Source organism: Stegastes partitus, unplaced genomic scaffold (genome assembly GCF_000690725.1).
Source record: "Stegastes partitus isolate 25-593 unplaced genomic scaffold, Stegastes_partitus-1.0.2 Scaffold1804, whole genome shotgun sequence".
Lineage (NCBI taxonomy): Eukaryota > Metazoa > Chordata > Actinopteri > Pomacentridae > Stegastes > Stegastes partitus.
In genome coordinates, this window is record NW_007579535.1 from 64,693 (window position 1) to 73,301 (window position 8,609).

Consider the following 8,609-nt stretch of genomic DNA (forward strand, 5'->3'; position numbering starts at 1 on the left):
TCTCAGCTCTCAGATCTGTTCACCGTGTTCCTGAGTTTCTGCATAAACGTGATGAAGTTCCAGCAGATTTCGACTGTTGTTGCCTTAAAATGGCTTCAAGCCGACTGATTGGTGAGGCTTCAGCTGACCAACCACTCATCAGCTACACGTCTTTGTTTTGAGCCATTTTAAAAAATTCTTTCTAATGTGAATATTTTCCGGCGTCTTTGCTCCTTCGTGACATTAAACTGGATATTTTTACACAAACAAGACATTGTGAGGAAACCCTGACTCATATTTTTCTGACATCCTGGAGACCAGACAGCTGAAGACAGGCTGGTGTGGCTGCAAACTGAAGCATCTGAAGGTGTTGCTTCATGAACTTGTCGGTATGTCTTATTACATTATTGGGACCGTTACGGAGCGTTAACGGGGTTTTCAGGCAGAACGTCACCTGGAGCCAGAAGAACGCTGACCTCCTGTCCACGCTGCTCTGACTGGATGATCTTCTGACACTCAGAGGAACCAAACAGCAGCTCATGGAGCAGAAGGTGTGGAATAGCAGCCGTGCATTAAAATACCCCCCCATCATTAACTGTAATAAACAATATGAAGGCTGCAGCTGCTGACAGCCACGCTGGTGTTCATGGAGCCACAAACCTCGATCACGTTACATCCAGAACAACCTCAGACCGAGCAGCAGGTCAGAGAGCAGCTGCTACAGCGTTCTCCTGGACCTTCATGTGGAGCTACAGCTCTGCTCAGACCCTACGGCGGCTCGGCGGGGTCGCTCTGAGCATTCTATGTTGTGAAAACGAGGATTTGTCGACCGTGTCAGCGACCACGGCGACCTGCAGAAGACTGAAAAGAGAAGAATGAGCCTGACCTGTTTGCTGTGTTGTTCGGTTCAGGAGGAAGAGACGCCTGAAACCTAAGAGAGGGCAGAGTGATGGGGGAGCCGGTGGGAGGCCGGTGGGAGGCGCCTCCGCTTATGGAGCCTGGAGGAGGTGGTGGGGGGCTGCAGCCTGGTTGGCTCACTCTCACATGTGTGTTTGTATGTTCACCAACACGTCTGCAGCAGTAAATAATGCGGCGGCGCTGCAGCAGGGTGGTCCGCTCACACGACCGCAGGCGGATTCAAAACACGTCTGAATCTGCTGCGAGCTGCTATTTTGGACGACCACCTGTTAATGACATTAAGTGGCCGAAGGAGGAGTTTATACGAGAGGGGTCGCATTTTACTGCAGCGCAGCACGCCGACAGGAAGGAGGGGGTCACGGAGAGACGATGCACTGCAAAAAAAAACAAAAAACATGTTGTTTAAAAAAATACACAAAAAAACACAAAAAAAGTGGAATCTCACAGAAACATAGGAAGCTCTGTAGAAGAAAAACCTGTTTTAAAAACAAAGAACATCTGACAGAGGCAGAGACGCTCAGTTAGTTATATGTGAAACTGCTTGAAGCTCACACACAGACTGCACTGTAAAAAAAAACCTAAAACAAAACACAGTGGACTCTCACACAGACATACAGAGCAGCACAAAAAAACATCTGTTTAAAAAAAAAATAAAGACAATGTGACAGAGACAAAGAGTGCACTGTTAATAAATTACATGTAAAACAGATTAAATCTCAAAAAATCGACATATTTTATTTTATATATATATATAAGACATTTTACATGGGGAAAAAAAGTGCAATTCTGGCAACAAGGGGCCAAAAAATATGTATATTTAAAAAAAAACATGTTTCATTCAAAAACTATAAAATCTGTGACAAGAATTGCAAACATATGTTTTTTTTCCCAGTTAACATTAATCACTATTTTTCAGAAATTTTACAAAATATTATCTGTAATCTTCTATCTATCTTACTAAGAACAGGAAAAAATAGTTCATAAACTGTAAAATATATATATATATAATTTTTCCTTTAAAGAATAGCAAATACATGTAAACAATAACATTAGTACATTAATATTTAGATATTTTGGCTGATTTAAATACAGTAAAAAGTAAAGGAGCAATTCTGCAGCGAAACACTAAAACATTGGAGTGCTATTTATTTATTTATTTATTTATTATTTTTTTGAAGACAGTATTTATAGTTTTTTGTAGTTTTTTTTTAATTTATTTTTTTAAATAGTTTTTTAGGGTAACGTAAATTCATAGTTTTTCTCCGATTTTAATAGATATTATTTGTAATTTAACAAAACTGGACAAATCTGTAAAACAACATTTATAAATACAATAAAATAAAATTCTTAACATGCAAAACATTTCCTTCAAGAACCAGAAAATATTCGTAAAATAATCATTTTTAGCCGATTAAAATACAATAAAAGTATTATAAGATTACAGCCAAATACACAAAAACCAAATGAGATGAAACTGTAAAGACACTCGTTTTGATGTGGACTTTATGTTTTCTGTGGTTTTACTGGTCCTTATCTGTGATTGAACACGTCGGGAAAATCAGTAAAATAACAGCAAATTGTTAAATAAACAGTCGAGTAAAAACATTGAGTTTTTACAGTGAGGAGAATCTAAACGAGTTCCTGCAGCTCGGTTCTGCTCCACACAGAGACCCGACCTGGAGTAACCCCACAGAGTCCAGGACAGAAACACGGAGGACGAAACAAGCTGCAGGCTGCAAAACAAACACCTGCAACGTCCGGCGGTGGAACCACGTCGCAGCTTTCAGAGCTGCAGAGGAGCTGCAGAGAACAAGTAATGAATGTGCAGCTCGTTCTCTGGATGAACTGTCCAGTAATGAATCACACGAGTGTAGATGTGAAACATAAACCATCTAAACTTTAGTCTGAACATGAACCAGACGGCGTGCGATAAAGATTTACTGCTGCAGCTAGAGACTGTTTATACTGTCCATCATTCAGGCTTTTGTTTTATGAATCAATCAGCTATTTGGTTCCAGTCAGTGTTTCCTAAAGTCCAAGACGACAAATGTCTCGTTTTTTGTTTTTTTAATGTAATAATAATAATACAACAATTTCCCTGAGGTTTGCACCAAAGGGATCAATAAAGTTCTATTCAATTCTAATAAAATAATAATAACAATAATAATANAAGCTCTGCTACAGATAAATGTCAGTTTGTGAGTTAAACTGTGCAGGAAGCCTTCTGAGATGCTCCTCTACACACGTCTGGTGAAGTTCATGTTCCAGGAGTTGCTTTTTTGTTTTTTGCTGCAGTTACAGGATTTAAAAATGAGCCTAAGAAGACGTGAAACCTGCCGGCTGTTCGTCCCACCCAGCATCCTTCACTCAGAGCTGCGTGGTGATGCAGTCTGAACTTTGTGCTCTCTAGGTGACCCTCCTGGAGGCAGTTTCCTCTCACAGCTTCCTGTCACATGTCAGAACTTTTTTGTCCCAGACTTGTGAGCAAACACATAAAGACGACTCGTGAGCATTAAACCTCGGCCGGCTAACGCTTGGCTCTGAAGAGCAAACACATTAATCAGTGTGAGCGCTGATGGCTTGCTCTGGAGGAGCTGGGCGGCGGCTTTGGTGGAAGTTAATGAGCTAAAACGTGCATCAAGCAGCAGCAGCAGCGCTGAGCGTCTCTATCGGTGGAGGCTGCTGGTGCCGGTGGTGCAGCTCACTCTTGTTCGTCGTCTTCCTGAAGATGACGGCGTTCTCTCCGGAGGTGAAGAACTTGAAGTAGGTGCAGTTGGACTCTGTGGGTGAAACAGAAACAGAGATGAGACACACATCCACCCACAGCGGCCCTCCTATGGATGCTGTCCGTCCAGGCGTCGCTCCTATTTATAGCCGGAGCGAGAGCCGGAGCACACCTCACTCATCACATATGGTGCCGCCAGAGACGAGCAGCGCCGAGGCTGGACGTCTGCAGGAGGCGGAGGACGTGGAGAAGGAGGAGCGTGCTGCAGGCAGATGGAGGGCGGAGGGCCGCAGATGGAGGAGGAGGCGAGGCGGCTCGGAGGGGGGGGGGGCTAGCGCTGCATTAGATGTATGCTCCCCCCCTCCCCCCCCCTTTCTCTATATTTAGACAAAAACTGTGAAGTGGTCCGATTCCAGCCGCTCAGGACGGTTCTGTCCGTTATCAGACGGTCCACATAAAGAATCGTCTTTTGTTCTTTTACAATGTTTGACGATAAATTACACTGAAAGCAAAACATTCTCTTGTGTTTCTGTTATTTGAACTAAACATGGAGCAGATTAGGGAGCGTCTAATAATATTTGTATTAACATCCATCCATCATCTCTACACCTTCATCCTCACCAGGGTCATGGGGGGNATAATTTTTCCTTTAAAGAATAGCAAATACATGTAAACAATAACATTAGTACATTAATATTTAGATATTTTGGCTGATTTAAATACAGTAAAAAGTAAAGGAGCAATTCTGCAGCGAAACACTAAAACATTGGAGTGCTATTTATTTATTTATTTATTTATTATTTTTTTGAAGACAGTATTTATAGTTTTTTGTAGTTTTTTTTTAATTTATTTTTTTAAATAGTTTTTTAGGGTAACGTAAATTCATAGTTTTTCTCCGATTTTAATAGATATTATTTGTAATTTAACAAAACTGGACAAATCTGTAAAACAACATTTATAAATACAATAAAATAAAATTCTTAACATGCAAAACATTTCCTTCAAGAACCAGAAAATATTCGTAAAATAATCATTTTTAGCCGATTAAAATACAATAAAAGTATTATAAGATTACAGCCAAATACACAAAAACCAAATGAGATGAAACTGTAAAGACACTCGTTTTGATGTGGACTTTATGTTTTCTGTGGTTTTACTGGTCCTTATCTGTGATTGAACACGTCGGGAAAATCAGTAAAATAACAGCAAATTGTTAAATAAACAGTCGAGTAAAAACATTGAGTTTTTACAGTGAGGAGAATCTAAACGAGTTCCTGCAGCTCGGTTCTGCTCCACACAGAGACCCGACCTGGAGTAACCCCACAGAGTCCAGGACAGAAACACGGAGGACGAAACAAGCTGCAGGCTGCAAAACAAACACCTGCAACGTCCGGCGGTGGAACCACGTCGCAGCTTTCAGAGCTGCAGAGGAGCTGCAGAGAACAAGTAATGAATGTGCAGCTCGTTCTCTGGATGAACTGTCCAGTAATGAATCACACGAGTGTAGATGTGAAACATAAACCATCTAAACTTTAGTCTGAACATGAACCAGACGGCGTGCGATAAAGATTTACTGCTGCAGCTAGAGACTGTTTATACTGTCCATCATTCAGGCTTTTGTTTTATGAATCAATCAGCTATTTGGTTCCAGTCAGTGTTTCCTAAAGTCCAAGACGACAAATGTCTCGTTTTTTGTTTTTTTAATGTAATAATAATAATACAACAATTTCCCTGAGGTTTGCACCAAAGGGATCAATAAAGTTCTATTCAATTCTAATAAAATAATAATAACAATAATAATAGTAATAATAATAATAATAATAATAATAATAATAATCACTTCTGGAGCAGACGGTGAACAGGTCACGCTGCAGAGACTTTAAATCTGGTCTCTGGTCAACTCTCAGACTGAAGCAGCTGCAGATAAACGAGAGCTTCAAAGTCCTGCAGGTGGTACCAGAGTGCAGCAGAACCTCAGCAGAAACGTTCCTCCCGTGATGGAATAAATTCTCCTAACGTGGATCAGACGGCTGCGCTGAACCGAGCCGCTCATCAGTTCTAAAGCTCGTCCTCTTTGCAGCGACTGTAATGACGCTGCTGCTCCATCAGGACGATGGATGGACGTGTCGCCGTCATCAGTAATCTACAGAAGTCCACCGTCTTGTCCGTCCATCAGAGCGGCTCTGATTTATGACGCTGGACTCGCTGCAGCTGCCGATAGATTAAGTGATGGAGAAGGTCTGGGCGGCTGGAGGACAGAAGTCACACGGAGTAGCTGTGACTGACGTCGCCATGGAGATCTGTGTGCTTTTCTATACGCTGAAGGAAAACATAGAAATACACCAAACAGACTTCTCTGTACAGATAATGTGTTTGCAGCAGCACAACACGGTTTACTGTAATTATATTAAGTCTGTTCATTTAATTCAGTTTGTACATGACACACATTTAGGATTTTTTAATTAACTTTTAAAAGAGTTTTTAACCGTTTTTGAAAAAAAATCACAATTTTACTGATTTTCCTGTTTTGTAAAATCACAGAAAAAACCCTGATTTACATGCTGATTGTAAAAAAATAAACTTTTCCAAACAGTAACTGGTTCTTTTACTGCATTTGACTAAAAAAATGCAATAATTAGCTGCATTTAAATCAGTTTAAACTATTATTTTACAGATTTTTCACCTTTTTTTCTGTATTGTAAAAAATGTCAGATTTTTTTTTTATTTTTTTTAAATCCTGCTAAAAACAAACAAACAAATAAACAAACATGATTTTAACTGATGGCGTCATTCGGCTCCACTTCAGTCCATGAACCAGTTCAGGTCGCGGCTCCGTTGCTCTCACTCACATCATTTATCACCAGAAAACACTTGCTGGGATTTTATTCCCGTAAACACTCAAAACGTTTCCCTGGAAACTCAGCGCTTCCTCTTCCAGCTGTTTCAACACGAGAACATATAATCATGGTGCTTATATGTAAAGATTTACGGTTCCTGTAAGTAACAGGAAGTGATGACGAACACGAGACAGAACAAAGCCGATCGTTTAACCTTCGTATGATCGGACCAGACAGCAGAAACAAACAGGGTTTAGCATCCACATGTGGCGAGCTCATAGATTGCCTAACTGATGGACTGTTGACCGACAACGCCACCTGGGTTTAAGGTTCTCACCAGGGAACCGACCTACTCCTGGTTCACACACAGTAAAGCACACAGGTTCACAACACACTGGGGGGAGACGTGGTTCTACAGTATAAAAATAGATTTTATTTTCATACAATCGTTAAAATACAGTAACGGAATTTGAAATATGGAATTTAAATCACCAAAATCCCACAAAGCAGATTCAAATGAAAACTAAGGGAAACCATGCAAAGCAAATGAGAAATCAAGAAAACCTGCAAAACCAAAGAAATAAACTCAAGCAAGATCAATTCTTGCAAAGGCATGCGAAAATAATGAAACTCAAAATACAGAGTATACCAAGGCAAAACAAAATCACACAAACAAACTAAACAAGGCAACACTGAGCCCAACACAGGTAACAAAAACAACAGCAAACCAAATGAAGCGAAGCCAAGCAAAGGAAAAGCTAAGCTAAGCTAAGCAAGGCAAACTTAAACAAAATATAACACAACAAACCAAAATAATACAAAAACAATATTACCAAAGCTAAAAAAAAGAATGCTGCCATGCAAGGCGAGGGCAAAGTGAAGCAGAATAAAAGATGCAAGTAGAGCAAAGCAGCAGAGCGACACCAGCCAGAGCAAGCCGCAGAGAGACGGCGATGCTAACGGCGATGCTAATGGCGATGCTAACGGCGATGCTAACGGCGAGGCTAACGGTGATGCTAACGGCGATGCTAACGGCGATGCTAACGGCGGCAAAGCGGCGGAGCGCCGCTAACCCGCCAAAGCAGCAGCGGTCCCAATATTCAGCCACACCTTCCAGTCACAGCCTCTGTTCAACAAGTCTAGGTTAAATACAACCCAACAGATAAAACTAAGTCAGACTGTTTACCTACCGTTCGGGTTAAAACAAGCCGACTGGAATGAGACGTGAAGCTTTAAAAGTCCTCACCTGAGCTCCTTCTTCATGGCGGCCATCTTGTTCTGGAGGAAGCCACGCCTCCTAAAGCTGCTCTTCTATTGGCCGGATGAGCAGGTGGGTCCCGGCTCTGATTGTGTCCTGATTGGTCGGTTTAAACTGGAGAACGCTGGTTATTGTTTCTTCCGTTTGGAGACCAGTGTTGGTTTGAAAACTGTAAATAAACGTTTGTTTTTGTTTTTTGTTTTTGTCTCACCAGAAGAGCTGCAGCCGTCCTCACTGAACTCGACTCAGATTTATTTCCAGTTTCTTCACTGTTTAGTTTTCCTTTATTTTTTTCTTGTTGTTGCAGTTATTCTGCATTTCATTGTACGAGCATGTGACAAGTACAAATGCATCGAAAATGTATTTTAAACCTTATTTTGGAGCAAATTCTGCTTTGAGCCCCAGAAAAACTGCACAGAACTGCACAGAACTGGATATAATGTGGTGCTAAATGAGATATTACGGAGGGAAAAACCAGGTTCTGTCCAAACCAAAGACACACCAACAAACTGCATCTGATGTTCAGCAGTTTTTGATTATTTTGTTTGTTTTAAAGTGACTCCTGCTAAAATGAACGAATGTCAAAATAAACACAGAAGAATAAATATGATGTCTTTTAATTAAACATGAAACCAGTCTTGTTCTTCCTGACTTTGGGCCCGAGACGTTTACTTTTTCTACAAATTAAATCTGTTTTAGCATTTGTTGCTAATAGATTAGCTTCATTGCCAAAGAATAGCATAAATATTAGCCCTGACAAACAAATCAGTGATCCCTGGATTTTGAAATATCTTGAAACAGGAAGCTGGTGATCGCAGGTTCACCGACCAGACCGATGGAACCCACACGTTTCATGACCATGTCGTCTTATTTATTGAATGCACGATGTCTC

At 40.8% G+C, this 8,609-nt stretch overlaps 1 protein-coding gene across 1 annotated transcript in view; it reads right to left on the reverse strand.

The window, feature by feature from the left end:
* The window catches only part of LOC103372678 (voltage-dependent calcium channel gamma-6 subunit), a 14,212-nt gene extending 13,307 nt beyond the window's left edge, over nt 1-905 (reverse strand). Inside the window, exon 1 of the mRNA XM_008302375.1 lies at nt 866-905. The gene's annotated coding sequence lies outside the window, so the exon portion shown is untranslated. The remainder of the gene's footprint in view (nt 1-865) is intronic.
* Between the last annotated feature and the right edge of the window lie 7,704 nt (nt 906-8,609).